We start from the raw sequence: 13,023 nt of genomic DNA on the forward strand, positions 1-13,023 counted from the left end.
CGCCTATGGCACTCTGGGGCTCCCCTCAAAGCTGAAACGCTGTTAATGGGACACGACTGCACCCAGGTACGGTACAATCCCCGAGTGGTCCTGTGAAGGAGCTTCCTCCATCCCCATGTCACAGGGACAAACGCCTAGGCTCAGAGAGGGGAAGTGACTTGTCCAAGGTCACACAGCCAGCCCTGTTTGTGGGGTGGGAATAGCGAAGGCTGGGGTCACGTGGTCACAAAGATGAGATGTTCTGGCCAGAAGCGCCCCCCCCCCCCGGAGGCTATAGGCCCCACCAAGTGTCTGCCAGATGCTTGCACACCTTCAGGGACAGGAGACCGCCCCCCCCCCACCTCCGTCTGTTGGCAGCCCTCACCCACATTACCCCTCTCAGCCTGGACCTGGGGCAGAGCCCCCTGGGCAGACGCCCCTGAGCACCGCCCCCCCCCCCCCCCGTGCCCACCCTGAGGCAGTATCAAGCTCTGGATACCTTTTTGGAAATGCTCCCCACTCTCCCATCAACAGGGGCCTAGTTTCCTGTCCTTGATCATGAAATTCAGGTGGGACTGGACCAAGCGCCAGTCAAAGGTAAACCCTGATTGGCCGAGTCCATCAGCATATCCTGCCCCCATTCCTCAATGATTGGTTTGGGGGGCGCCCTTTAACCAATGAGAGCCAACTCCATGTAAGGAGCCCTTTGCCCAGCTGTTTCCTTCTCTTGACCAGACTCTCCCTGAGCGTGGAACCGGGCAAAGCTGTGGCTGGCAGCCCCCTGATGACCCTAAGGGTAGAGTCTGACTTGAAATGGAGGCACCTGAGGAGTGGAACTGAGAGGAGAGAAAGCAGGCTGGTCCTGAGCCTGGATCATGCTGTTCCTGAAGCTGTTCCTTCTCAGCTATCAGTTAATCGAGCCGGTACATCCCCTGTCATCATGAAGTCAGCTTGATTTGGGGTTCCCGTGGTTACTTGCAACTTAGACTGGTGTACGGGGCGGTGCCCAGCCAGACCCTGACGATAAACAGACTCATCAGGGGAGGTCAGCTGGGAGTGGTGGGGATTATAACCTACCACTTACAGAGTGCCTACTATGTGCCGAGCACTGTCTCCTTTGTGCCCACACTACAGAGTCCCCATTTTACAGGTGAGGACCTGAGACTACGAGAAGGGAAAGGGTTCACCCAGGACCACACAGCTGAGATTGGAACTCGAACTTGGTTCTGACTCACTCCAGAGCCTGTGCATTTCCCTCTGCCCAGGAGGCCCCTCCCTGGGCACTGCATGTGCCCTGGAGCCCAGAGCCTGGTCACACTAAACATCTGGAACTGGGGGGGCCATGGGGCACTCTGGGCGGCACCTGTCAGGGAAGCGGGGGCCTGGGCGTGGCCGGGGCCGGGGCTCTGGGAGGGAGCACACAGTGTGACTGTCTCCAGGATGCAGCCAGATCCAAACCCAGGTGTTCAGGCTCTGTCACGCCCTGATGTGTGTCTGTCAGGGCCCCTCCACCGCTCTGACCCTCAGGCTCCTCCTTCTAATGGGCACACTTGGCTGCTGCCCTCTTGTGCAGTGTGTCTCTCAGCTGCTGCCAGGGGACCAGCTGACCGGACGGGAAAACGGGCCCCTCACAGCCCCTCAGCCTGTATGCCACCCTCCCCCGAGGGCCTGGGGACTAAATGCGCCCCAGGCCCCCCATCCTGTGGACAGCGGCCTCTATCTTAAACATACGAGCCTCCACCCACCTGTCACCTCTTTAACTCTCACCCACGCCCCCCACCAGCCCCACCCTCTCCCTCCTTCCCAAGCCCCAGGCTCCTCGGGGGGGCCATCCTGACCCGGGGCCTGCTCCCGGTGCTCCCCACCACAGCCTTCACCCCCATCCCACCTCCGTCCCCGCTTCACACCCCCGCTCTTGTCTCACCAGGAACGGCCCCACCTCTGAAACCTCAGTTTCCGACACACCGGTCACGTTGATTTGAAAAACACAGCAGCTTTGTTAGAATATAATTCACACGTCACACAAGTCGCCCTGTGACAGTGTGTGGCTCAGTAATTGTCAGTATATTCAGAGTTGTGCAGCTGTCAACTATAGTTAATTTTAGGGCATTTTCCTCATCTCCCAAAAGATGTCCTGGGCCCACTGGCTGCCACTCCCCAGGCCCCAGGTCCCAGGTCCCCTTCTCCCAGCCCTGGCAACCAGGAACCTATTTCTGCCTCTCCAGATTGGCCCGTTCTGGCCATTTCACATAAACAGAATCATTTGTTATTGTTGTTTGCTTTTCTATTTTATTAATTAGAAACGCAAGTTTCCTTCCCACCAAACCCCAGAAATAAGCGCCTTGCACCGCTGAGGGTCCCCTGGCTGCAGTGTGGGTGGGGCAGGCGGGCGAGCTGGGGCTGGAGCATGGGCTCGGCCTCGGGTGCCAGGCCTGGGGAGGAGCTCGCACTTGATTCCAAGCCTGATGGGGGCCTGGGGAGGGAGCCGACTGTCCTTGAAGGGTGGACACTGTGTGGGTAGAGGACGAGGCCAGAGCTAGGGAAGGACAGTGGCCCCACAGGCCTGTGTCCCCAGCGGTGCCCAGCATCAGGCTCCGCCCCCTCGTGGCACTTTGAGCAGCAGACCCGATGCCCCTCTCACCCTCGTGCTCCGGGCGACGCTGGGATGGAAGCCCTGCGCGGGCGACGGCGGAGGGCACGTGAAAGAGCCCGCGGCCTGTTCCCGCCCGGCCACGGCCGGGCCCCGGAATTTTCCTGTGCTGGGCAGAGACACCCGACTGTCACCCGGCCCGGCCTTCGGGGTGGCTTTGTGCAGACACAGCACTTCCCCTCCTGCTCTGGCCCTGTCTGGGTGACCTCACCCATGAGGCATGCCCCTCCCCACCCCCATCCTGAGGTGTGTGCAGGGCTCCCCGTGGGGCCCTCTGTATATTAACGTGTTTCAAGGGTATAACTTTTATAGTGATTTTAGAGCCTTGTGTATGTGTATGTGCTTTCATGAGTGTGCATGTGTACATGTGTGTGGTGTGTGCACTGCAAGTGCATACACACGTGTACGCACTGTATGGTGTGTGCATTGTGTGGTGTATGTGAGCACATGTGTACATTGTGTGTGGTGTGTGCACGCACACCTGTGTGGTGTGTGCATACACATGCATGTGCACTATGTGTGGTGTGTGTGGTGAGTGCATGCACACACGTGTGCACTATGTGTGGTGTGTGTGGTGTGTGCGTGCACACATGTGTAGGTGTTGCGCTGCCTGGTGTGTGTCCATGTCCAGCTGCAGTCACTGTCTGGCCCAGCGGATGTCCTGGTCCCTGAGGCCCGTTCCCAGGACAGGATGAAAGCTCTTCCCAGACTTGCGGTCCCGGGATTCTTTCTGGGAGGAAGGGGAGTGGACAGGGGGGCGCTTGCGGTCTCCTGCATGGGCCTGGGATCCTGCGGGTAGTGCTGACCTCGGCTCCCCGAAGGTTGGGCCCCGGGGGAGACAACTTGCTTTTCCGGTTATCCCCAGGGGAGCAGAGCATGGCAGGGACTAAGAGAGCATCTGCCTCTATTGTACAGGTGGGGAAACTGAGGCCAGGGCGGGCATGAAGTGTGCTCAAATCGCAGACCCAGTGAACAGTGCCTGGGGGCACGGCGTGGACTGGGGCCCCCACTCTGCCTCCCGGGCACACCCCTGCCCGCCCCTGCAGTCACCAGCCCGAGGGGTCTGCAGGAATGAATTCGACATGAGCCCTGCCCTCAGGGAGGCAGGGTCCAGGAACATGTATTGAGCACCACTGTGTGCACCAGGACAGGCAAAGGAACATGGTTTCAGTCTGCGTCCAGCCAGAGTCTGTGCTGAAAGCGCCTTGAGGCCAGGCTCCCAGTCTAGGTCACAGCTCTGCCACTCGCCAGCCTGAGCCCCAAGGGAAGGATCCGACCATGCGAGGCACCGTCTCCTCGCCTTCACGGTGGGGGTGATGCTGCTGACCTCACCCAAGGGGTCGCAAATGACCACAGGGCACTCGGCACAGTGCCACCCAGACGTGCTCACCTAACAGCAGTCATGCCACCTGTCTGCTGCTCCCCGAGGTCCTGCATCACCTGTCCCCACCCCCAGTCCCCATCCTCTCAGAGCCCAGGATCCCCCAGCTGGCCCAGGAAACGCCTGTGTGATGATGTCCCCGGACCTGCTGACACAGCCACTCACTCAGGCAGTGTCCCGCCCTGGTCAGGAGGGGAGGGTGCGGGGACTTCCCCACACCCAGGGGGCTCTGGCTGTCACCAGCCTTGTCAACTCTCTCTCCCTTTCTGGCTCTCAAGTTGGGAAAAGTAACTCTTACTTTCATACAACCTGTTCATTGTTAGCAAAATTATTATTACTGTCTGTGTCTAATAACAAAATATCATTGAGGATCATTTAGAGGGTAGGAAAGAGTATACAAAAAACTTTTTAAAAAGTCACTCCACCCTGGTCGGCACGCTCAGTTGGTTGAGCGTCACCCCGTGAACTCAAGGGTGGACGGCTCCAGTCCTGGTCAGGGCACATGCCCAGGTGGTGGGTTCAGTCCCCAGGCCGGGTGCATGCGGGAGGCAACCGATCGATGTTTCTCTCTCATCGATGTTTCTCTCTCTCCCTCTCCCTTCCTCTCTCTCTCAAATCAATAAAAACATATGTTTAAAATGTCACCCCACATTAGGACAAATGGTGGCCCAGAAAAAGGTGTGTCCCCATCCTAGCACCCAGAGGCCTGAGCATGTGGCCTTCTGTGGACAAGGGTCTTTGCAGGTAGATGTGAGGAAGTTAAGGACGTCAACACGAGACCGTCCGGGATTAGCTGGGAGGCTCTGAACCTATGACAGTGCCCCATGAGACACAAAGGACCAGGCGGAGGAGACCACGTGAGAGGCAGAGACGGGCGAGGCGGCCACAAGCCCAGCGACATCTGGAGCTGCCAGGAGCCGGGAGAGGCGGGTGGGGGACCCTCCCCGGGGCCTCTGGAGGGACCCTCCCTGGGGCCTCCAGAGGGAGGTGGCCCTGCTGACACCTTGAGCTCAGACTGCTGGCCTCCGAGACGCTGAGAGAACAAATTTCTGTTGCTCTAAGTCACCGAGTTTGCAGTAATTTGTTTCAGCAGCCACAGGATATGACTCCTGACCCCGATCCCAACAGTCAGGGTGGGTCCTCACTGATGTCCGCGTTTCTGTCCTCAGCCTGGGTCTCGGTGTGTGAGTGACTGTGAGTGTGTGAGTGACTGTGAGTGTGTGAGTGACTGTGTGAGTGTGTGAGAGAGTGTGTGAGAGTGTGAGAGTGTGTGTATATTATGTAAAGATTGGACTGACAGATCTTGCAGTATTTTCATTTTAAAAAACATTGTTTAGCCCTGGCCCGCTTGGCTCAGTGGCTGGAGCGTCGGCCCGCAGGCTGAAGGGTCCCGGGTTTGAACCAGCCAAGGGCATGTGCCTCAGTTGCAGGCTGGACCCCCGGCGCCAGCCGGGGCACATGCAGGACATAGCCAGGCGGTTTGTCTCTCACATGGATGTTTCTCTCTCTCTCTCTCTCTCCCTTCCGCTGTCTCTGAAAAGCAATGGAAAAAACTGTCCTTGGGTGAAAATTAAAACAACAACAAAAACATGTTTCACGAGTATTTTCTCATTCTGGCAAATAATTTTGGCAGAATTTGCTTTTTCCTGATTGTAAAACATATATTGAAATACATGTTTACTTCGTAAACTTTGGAAGATGCAGAAATAAACACACAAGGGATAAAAATTGTGCTTGACCTGCTAACCGGACGTAAGGACCATTTTGGTTCCCTTTCAGGTCCGTGCGCTGGTCCAGATGCTATCGGGACCTGTGAGGGGCACGGCCGCTCTGGACAACGATTCGGCCCTGCCGCCCCACCCCCACCAAACGCCAACGACAACCTAACCCTCCGCCCGGGGCACCCCCGCGCCCATCCCAGAGAAAGACCTGTCCCGAGAGGAACCTGCAGAGACACTGGGGGCAGCTTCCCTCCACCAGCGCGGCGGGCAGGCCTCAGGTGACGCACACCACGCAAAGGAAGGATCTGCTGTCACCCGGGTGGGTCTCAAAGGCATTATGTTGATTTAAAAAGTTGCTCTCGCCCGTCACATACCGTCTAATTCCATTTCTAGAACTATTCGGGACTGACAGTCACAGAGCAGGCTGGTGGCTGCAGTGCTTAGGGACCCTGAGGGGTGTGACTGGGGGAGGGATGAGGTCGGGGACGCTGAGGGGGTGTGACTGGGGGAGGGATGAAGTTGGGGACCCTGAGGGGGTGTGACTGAGGGAGGGATGAAGTTGGGGACGCTGAGGTGGCTGTGACTGGGGGAGGGATGAGGTCGGGGAGCAGCCTGTGTCTTGGTGGCACCGGTGGCTGCACCAGTCTACACTCAGGATATACGACATGGGACCACGAGCACTGCGATAGCGGCAGGTCCTGTTTCCAAGGGCACTGTGGTTACATACGAGCAGTCGTTGGGGAAACATGGGGCCCCCCTACTATCTTTACAACTTCTTATAAATCAGTAATTATTTCAAAATAAAAAGTAAAAAAATAAAAATCCTGCCAGGAAAGCAGAAGCCACCCCCCAGCATTCCAGGCAGGTGATTAGCCCGGGGACACGGGTCCCACAGGGACCAAAGCGCAGTGAGGCCGAGCCCGGGGCCACTCCCGCCCCACTGGACCTCCTGGGGCTCAGCTGGGTTTATCAGCCCCGCCAACGGGCCAGCAGCACCTGCCACGCGTTCCCGACTCCGCGTCGCTGTGCCGCTCTGTTCCCCAGCTGCAGGTCAAGGGCCCCCACGCAGCGGTCACATAAACAGACCGTTAGCAAGGTAAGCAAAGTGTCAAAACCCACGCAGGTGACAAGGAGGCACCAGGGACACATAACAGCGCCCGCTGGATCGTGTCCAGGCTCCAACGCCAGCCCGCCTCCCTGCGACAGTGACCGCCCGGGGGGTACCAGGGACACGCCACCCTGGCAGCCGCAGGGGAGGCCTGGGTCCTGCGCTTCGTCCAGGAGATGCCGCAGCCCGTCTGCCCACCCAGCGCGCACGGTGGCCCGGAGCAGGGATTTCAAAACACACATTTATCACCCACGCAGCCTGGCCAAGTCCTCCGCAGCAGGGAATCCAGCAGATAGATGGTGCCTGGCCCATCCTCAGCGGAAACATACACAGTAATAACTCACCGCAAAAAAACCCCACAAAGAAACACGGCCCAGGAAACGGGAGCTTAAGGGATTTCTGAAAAGAGGAAAGAACATTCTGTTCAGCGCAGAAACTCTCCACGTCTTCCACGGGGCTTCGAAGCCCTTTCCCAGCCTCACGGGTCACACCTGCTGCTTGTCCCAGAGATGGTCACACCTGCCGCCTGTCCCAGAGATGGTCACACCTGCCGCCTGTCCCAGAGATGGTCACACCTGCCGCCTGTCCCAGAGATGGTCACACCTGCCGCCTGTCCCAGAGATGGTCACACCTGCCGCCTGTCCCAGAGATGGTCACACCTGCCGCCTGTCCCAGAGATGGTCACACCTGCCGCCTGTCCCAGAGATGGTCACACCCGCCGCCTGTCCCAGAGATGCGCGGACCCTCCCCCAGCCCCCAGCCCCGGAGCCGGGGCTGCCTGTCTAACTCACATTGTTACACTGCTTTGGATACAAATGTTGCCAATATGTGTCCCCTGTCCTGGCTGGGGGCTCTGGCCCAGGTGTCTTTCCCGCAGGGCCGTTTGTAACAATGTAGCCAGGCCTCTCCGTCTCTCCCTCTCCCTGTGGGTGTCTTGCTGGGGACGTTCTTCCCACCCCCGCTCATGAAAACACTCTCACTTTTTTTGTTAGACGTTCACCTTGTTCCTGCTTTCCATGCTTTGTTTTTTTCACCTCATAGCAGGGACTTTGAGGAGGTTTCTAGGTAGGGACACCATTCCACAGGGGGCCCCCGAGCGCCCCCCACGGGTGGCTAAGGGATCCGCATCAAGGGCCCGCGCGTGGGCTCATTCGGAGCGAGGCTGCCTGCTGTTTCCTGGGCAGCTATTTGTCCCTGCTCCAGTACTGCCCCGCATTCACGAAATAATTTTATAATGAACCCCGGGTCTGACAGGGCAGGCCCCCCGCTCTCCCCTCCTCCTTGGGAGAGCTGCTGTCCGGGCCTCCCGTTCCGCCACGTGCGTTTCCGAGTCCCTTCCTGCAGTTTCTCACAAACCCTGGGGGATTGTTTTTGGAATTGCAGGAAGCCATCCGTCAGCCAGAAGAAAGCTGACATCCCCATCATATTGCTGCCCTGCCCACGGACACGGTCCACATTGGGTTGGATTTATTTCAGCATAGCTCACACATTCTCCGTGACATTCTAAAGTGCGCGAGTTTAGAGGCTACCTTTCCTCGCCGCGGCTCTGTGGGGACCGGCTGACTTTTGCTCAGCCTTCCCTGCAAACCGGCGCTTCTGTCTCAGGGTTTCCTGTGTAAACAGTCGTTTCATCTGTGTATAACATCTGTTTGTGTCTTTAACAGCCCTTCGAGTCTGTTTGTGTTCCCCTGGTTTGCTGTTTTCTGGGACCTGACCTCCAACGTGACCTTGCCTGGAAGTGGTGGAAGCCATGGGCCTTGCCCTTGAACTTACGCTGACCTCTTCTTAGGCCCCACAGCTAAACAGGGGAGGAAAGCCTGTTTGCGGCTGAGGCGGCCGTCCTCGCTCCTGGGAGTCTTCATCACACGGGTGGGCACAGAGGATGGGGAAGGCTTTTCCCCGTCTACTGAGACGGCTCTGGTGGGGGAGGGTTCCTTTGATCTGCCCCAGGGGTTGGCTGGAGTCTGGGGCGAGCTGTAAAGGGCCTGGCGAAGCTCCCAGGTGAGCAGCGGAGCTCACAGCCAGGCCTCCTTCCCGCCTGGCTGGTCCTGCACAGAGGCCGGGCAGAGGTGAGGAGACCAGGGCCCCTCTAACCTGGCCACCGGCCCTAGGCCTGCCCTCCGAGGGGTGTCCTGGAAAGCAGATGTGCTGTGACTGGGCTGAGGTCAGGGCCTGGCCAACCTCAGACTCAGCTCTCAGCCCCAGGATCCCGCCTGTGCCGGGAATGGGTGTGTCTGCCTGACCTGGGCTGAGAGGTCTGCAGTGTGCTGGCTCATGACTCGGCTCCTCCAGGCCTCCTGCTGACCCCTGGCCTCCCTGCAAGCCAAGGCAGGGCCAGCTCCAGGCGCAGGATGGGGGTGGGGGGGGAAGGGGGAGGGGGCATGAGACAGGGCTGCCCCCAGGGTAGGTGGGGGTGGAAGGTAAGTAGAGAGGAGCGTCCCAGGCCTGGTGAGGAAACTGCCTCTGCTGCTGCCCTGGCCCTGGAGCAGAGCCTGTTCCTGAGCCTGAGACACTGGGTCAGAGCCTGAGACGTCGGGTCTCCCTCCCTTGGCCTGCTCTGGAATCCCAGCCCTGCCCTCCCCCAGCTTCACGGCCCCCGAATAATAGGCCCCCAAAGAGGTTCTCTTACCCTGGAGGTGAACCCACCCTGTTCATTCCGGGAGGGATGCCCCAGTTTCCTGGAGACACCCCAGGCCCTGTATTTCTTCTTCCCAGGATGCCTGTAAACCCAGCCCAGAGACAGAGGTTGTGAAATCCGGGTTTGGTTCTGGCTGAGCGGTGAGGGCTGGCCTCTTGAGCTCAGCAGCGGGCAGACAAGGGCCATGCTCGCTGCTGAAAACGACTACCCTGGGGGAGATCCCAGAGCCCCTCCTGCCCTGAGACCCAGGCCTGCCTGGGGCAAGAATGCCCCCTGCTCAGTGAAGGCTGCCTGGCTCAAACGGAACTGCTGGAGGGTGGCTGGGAGCCTGGGTCCTGACGCCTGGCCTCCCTCTCCCCCTAACTCCTGCTGTGGAAGTTCAGCCTCAAGGCTGTGAGCTTGGACTGTGGAGTCTGGGAGCCTGGGAGCGTGGGCAGGTGGGCAGGGGAGGGTGGAGGCCTGTGGGGAAGGGCCCCCAGGTGTGCTGCTGAATGTCGGTCCATCAGGTGGGACTCTAAGCCGCAGGGATACCTGGGCTAAGCCTTGGTGTTTGTTATCTGTGCTTTGTAACCAATTATCACAAATGTAGCAGCTGAAGACAATGTCCGTTCATTATCTCGGTTTTTGTGGTTCAGGAGTCTAGGCCGTTCTCTGCTCACTCTCAACAGACTGTAATCCAAGTGTCATCTGGGCTGTGATTTCATCTGAGTCAGGCCTCCTTGGTTGCTGGCAGATTTTAGCTCCTTGTGTTTGCAGGACTGAGTTCCCCGTGGTCTTGAGGGCTGCTGGCCGGCACTGCTCAGCTTCTTGCCAGGTGGTCCCTCTATAGGAAGGTGACACCATGGCTGTCTGCTCTGTAAGGCCATAGGAAAAGTTTTGTGACCTCACCCTCTCCCTGCAGGGAAGCCTGAATCTCCTTCTAAAGGGCTCGCCTGATTAGGACAGGCCCACCCGGGATTAGCTCTCTTTTGAGTGGTGCAGTCAACTGATTAGAGACCTTAATTACATCTGCAAGTTCTCTTCACTTTTCCATAGACTGTAACCTAGATATTTAGTTTCACCTACACGGAAGGGAAGGGGATTATAAAGAGCCATTTGAGAGTCTCCCTTCTGTCTGGGTCAAAGCCGATCAGCGTTTTCATTCCTGTTCTCACAGCAACCCTGGTGAGTGTAATATACCCTGGGGGGAAATGACAGGTGGTCCTCTTCATAGTCTGGGAGAGACCATTGCCCCCCTTTTACAGAAGGAACAACTGAGGCACACAGAGGGCAGGACCCTTGGCACGTGAGGGGTGCCATCTACTGGGTGCCTTGGGTCACACCCGTCAGAGAGAGGCAAAGCCTAGCTGCACAGCCCCCCACCCTGCTGCCGGCAGACAGGTTTCACCACCTGCACAGCCTGTGATGAGTGCCCCTGCCCAGGCCAGGGAAGCACAGCTGACAGCTGCTAAATTCCCCCTACATGCAGCTGGGATCACAGAGGGTGCAGACTGGAGCCTAGGGGGCACTCTAATGCCCCCAGCACACTCTCAGGGTCACCTAGACACACCTCTCTGTTCACGTGGGAGGCCCTCTGTGGTCCTCTTGAACCCCTCTGCTGAAGGGGAGCTCGATTCTCCCTGAGGTTCCCCCATCTCCCATCTCTGAGAAGTCTGTCCAGGAGAGAGCTCAGCTTCCCCCCGAGGCACCTACCTCCTTGGACTCACACTCACTTTTCGGAGGTGATGGGGCTGCAGTGGCTCCACAGTGATGATGATGACAATAGATGCTGTGCATCCCTGGGATAGTCACAATCCCTCTCTGAGCTATGGTTTCCTTACCCAAATCTGAGGCCAACCTGGACAGCGTCAACATGTACTCCTCAGATGAAGCCAGAGCGCAGGGGGTGGAGACAGCCATGCTGAGTGGAGCTCAGCACCTCGAAGTCAGGAGGGGGCGCTGTGTGACCCGGGGGTGGGCGCTTCCCTTCTGTTGGGGGAGGTGGGTGGGAGAGCCTCCAGGGGCCCCAGCAATGAGTGTGATTTTATGCCCGGCCCAGGGACTCCTCCAGGAGTTCCCCCACGTGGCCCAGCCCTGCACCGGGGCCTGCAGGCGTGAATGAAGTTGGCACACAGTAGGTGGGCAGGGAGCCCATGTGGGAAGGTGACTGCATAGATCCAGCTGAGACACTGGTGCCTCCTCCTAAAACCAGGCCAGCTGGGCTCCGGGCTGCGTGCCCATCAGTGCATAGGGCTGAGTGCCTACCATGTGCCAGGCACATGCCCATCTTATGCCCACTTTGCTGAAAAAAGGGATTTGGGGTTGCTGCCCTGGGGCAAAGTAGGACTGGACAGGGAGCCTGGGGCTCAGCCTGGCCTCTCCCTGCCTGCTCCTCGCCTCGGCCACAATTAGAGGCTGGCTGCCCAGCTCTGTGCACCCACTCTGTGCCCAGCACACGGTGTCTCTTCATTCTCAGAAGGCTGAGGAACAGTTTGGTTATAGATGAAGAAGAGACTGAGGGTCTGAGCGGTTCAGTGACTCGGCCAGTGGCCAACCTTTGGTTCAGGGTCCCGCAGCCTGCGGTGCTGGCGCTCTTCCTGCAGCAAACGTATCACTGACAGGAAGCAGGCAACTGTCAGCCCTGGAGCCGACCCGTCCGAGCCGAGCCAGCCAGCCGCTCAGATCCTCATTTCAACCCCGATACGGGGCTGTCCGCCTGTGTTGTAACAAACCGGGACTCAGAGAAACACACCCCCTCCCCACAAACCCCACAGCCTGGGAGTGAGGGGCTTAAGCCTAAACCTAGGGGTTGGATGATCGAACCCCCCCTCTGGACCTCCAGGTCTGCTGCCGAGAGCAGCGGGGTCCCGGAGGCCGGTGCCCCCGGTGGACAGGGGACGAGTTTGTGGAAGGTCAGGGAGGGCATGGGTTCCAAGGCCCACGGTGTCTGAGACGGGTGGTCTTTGGATGGCCCGCCACAGGTCCCACCCACTCCAAGTGGCTGCAGGCCTGGGGTGCTACCTGGCCGGTGGGTGACCTCAGGGACTGTGGCCTCGGGGTTATCATAACGGGAACTTCCTCAGGCCTTCGTGTTTTCAATTACAGTGCGGCCTCCTTCCCACTTCCAAACCCAGCCGCAGAGAAGGCAGATTGAGGTCAAAGTTAGAAGGCTTTCCAGCAGCTCTACTGGGACCTGTTCCTTCACCCCGGCCTGGGTTCTGGAAAGCTCTCTGCTGCCCCCTGGTGGGAGAAATCTGGGGGGTTCTGCAGGCCCCCTCGGAGCCAAGCAGGTTCTGGGGCTCCAGGTGCCCCAGGAGCAGAGAAAGGAAGATGATGGATCTTCCCTGCCCCCTCCCATGGGGCCTCTGGGCTCTGCCACCCCTCCTGGGTGCAGGACCAAGGACTGAACCAGAGCTCTGCCCACCGGTGAGTCCCTCTCCAGGCCTTGGTTTCCCCTTTTGTTAAATGTGGGTGTTGGGAGAGGGGAGTGAGGAGTGACTGTTTCATGGGTACAGGTTTCCTTGGGGTGATGACAACATTTTGGGCCCAGACAGAGGTGGTGGCTGC

This window comes from Miniopterus schreibersii, assembly GCF_964146895.1.
Source record: "Miniopterus schreibersii genome assembly, chromosome: 1".
Lineage (NCBI taxonomy): Eukaryota > Metazoa > Chordata > Mammalia > Chiroptera > Miniopteridae > Miniopterus > Miniopterus schreibersii.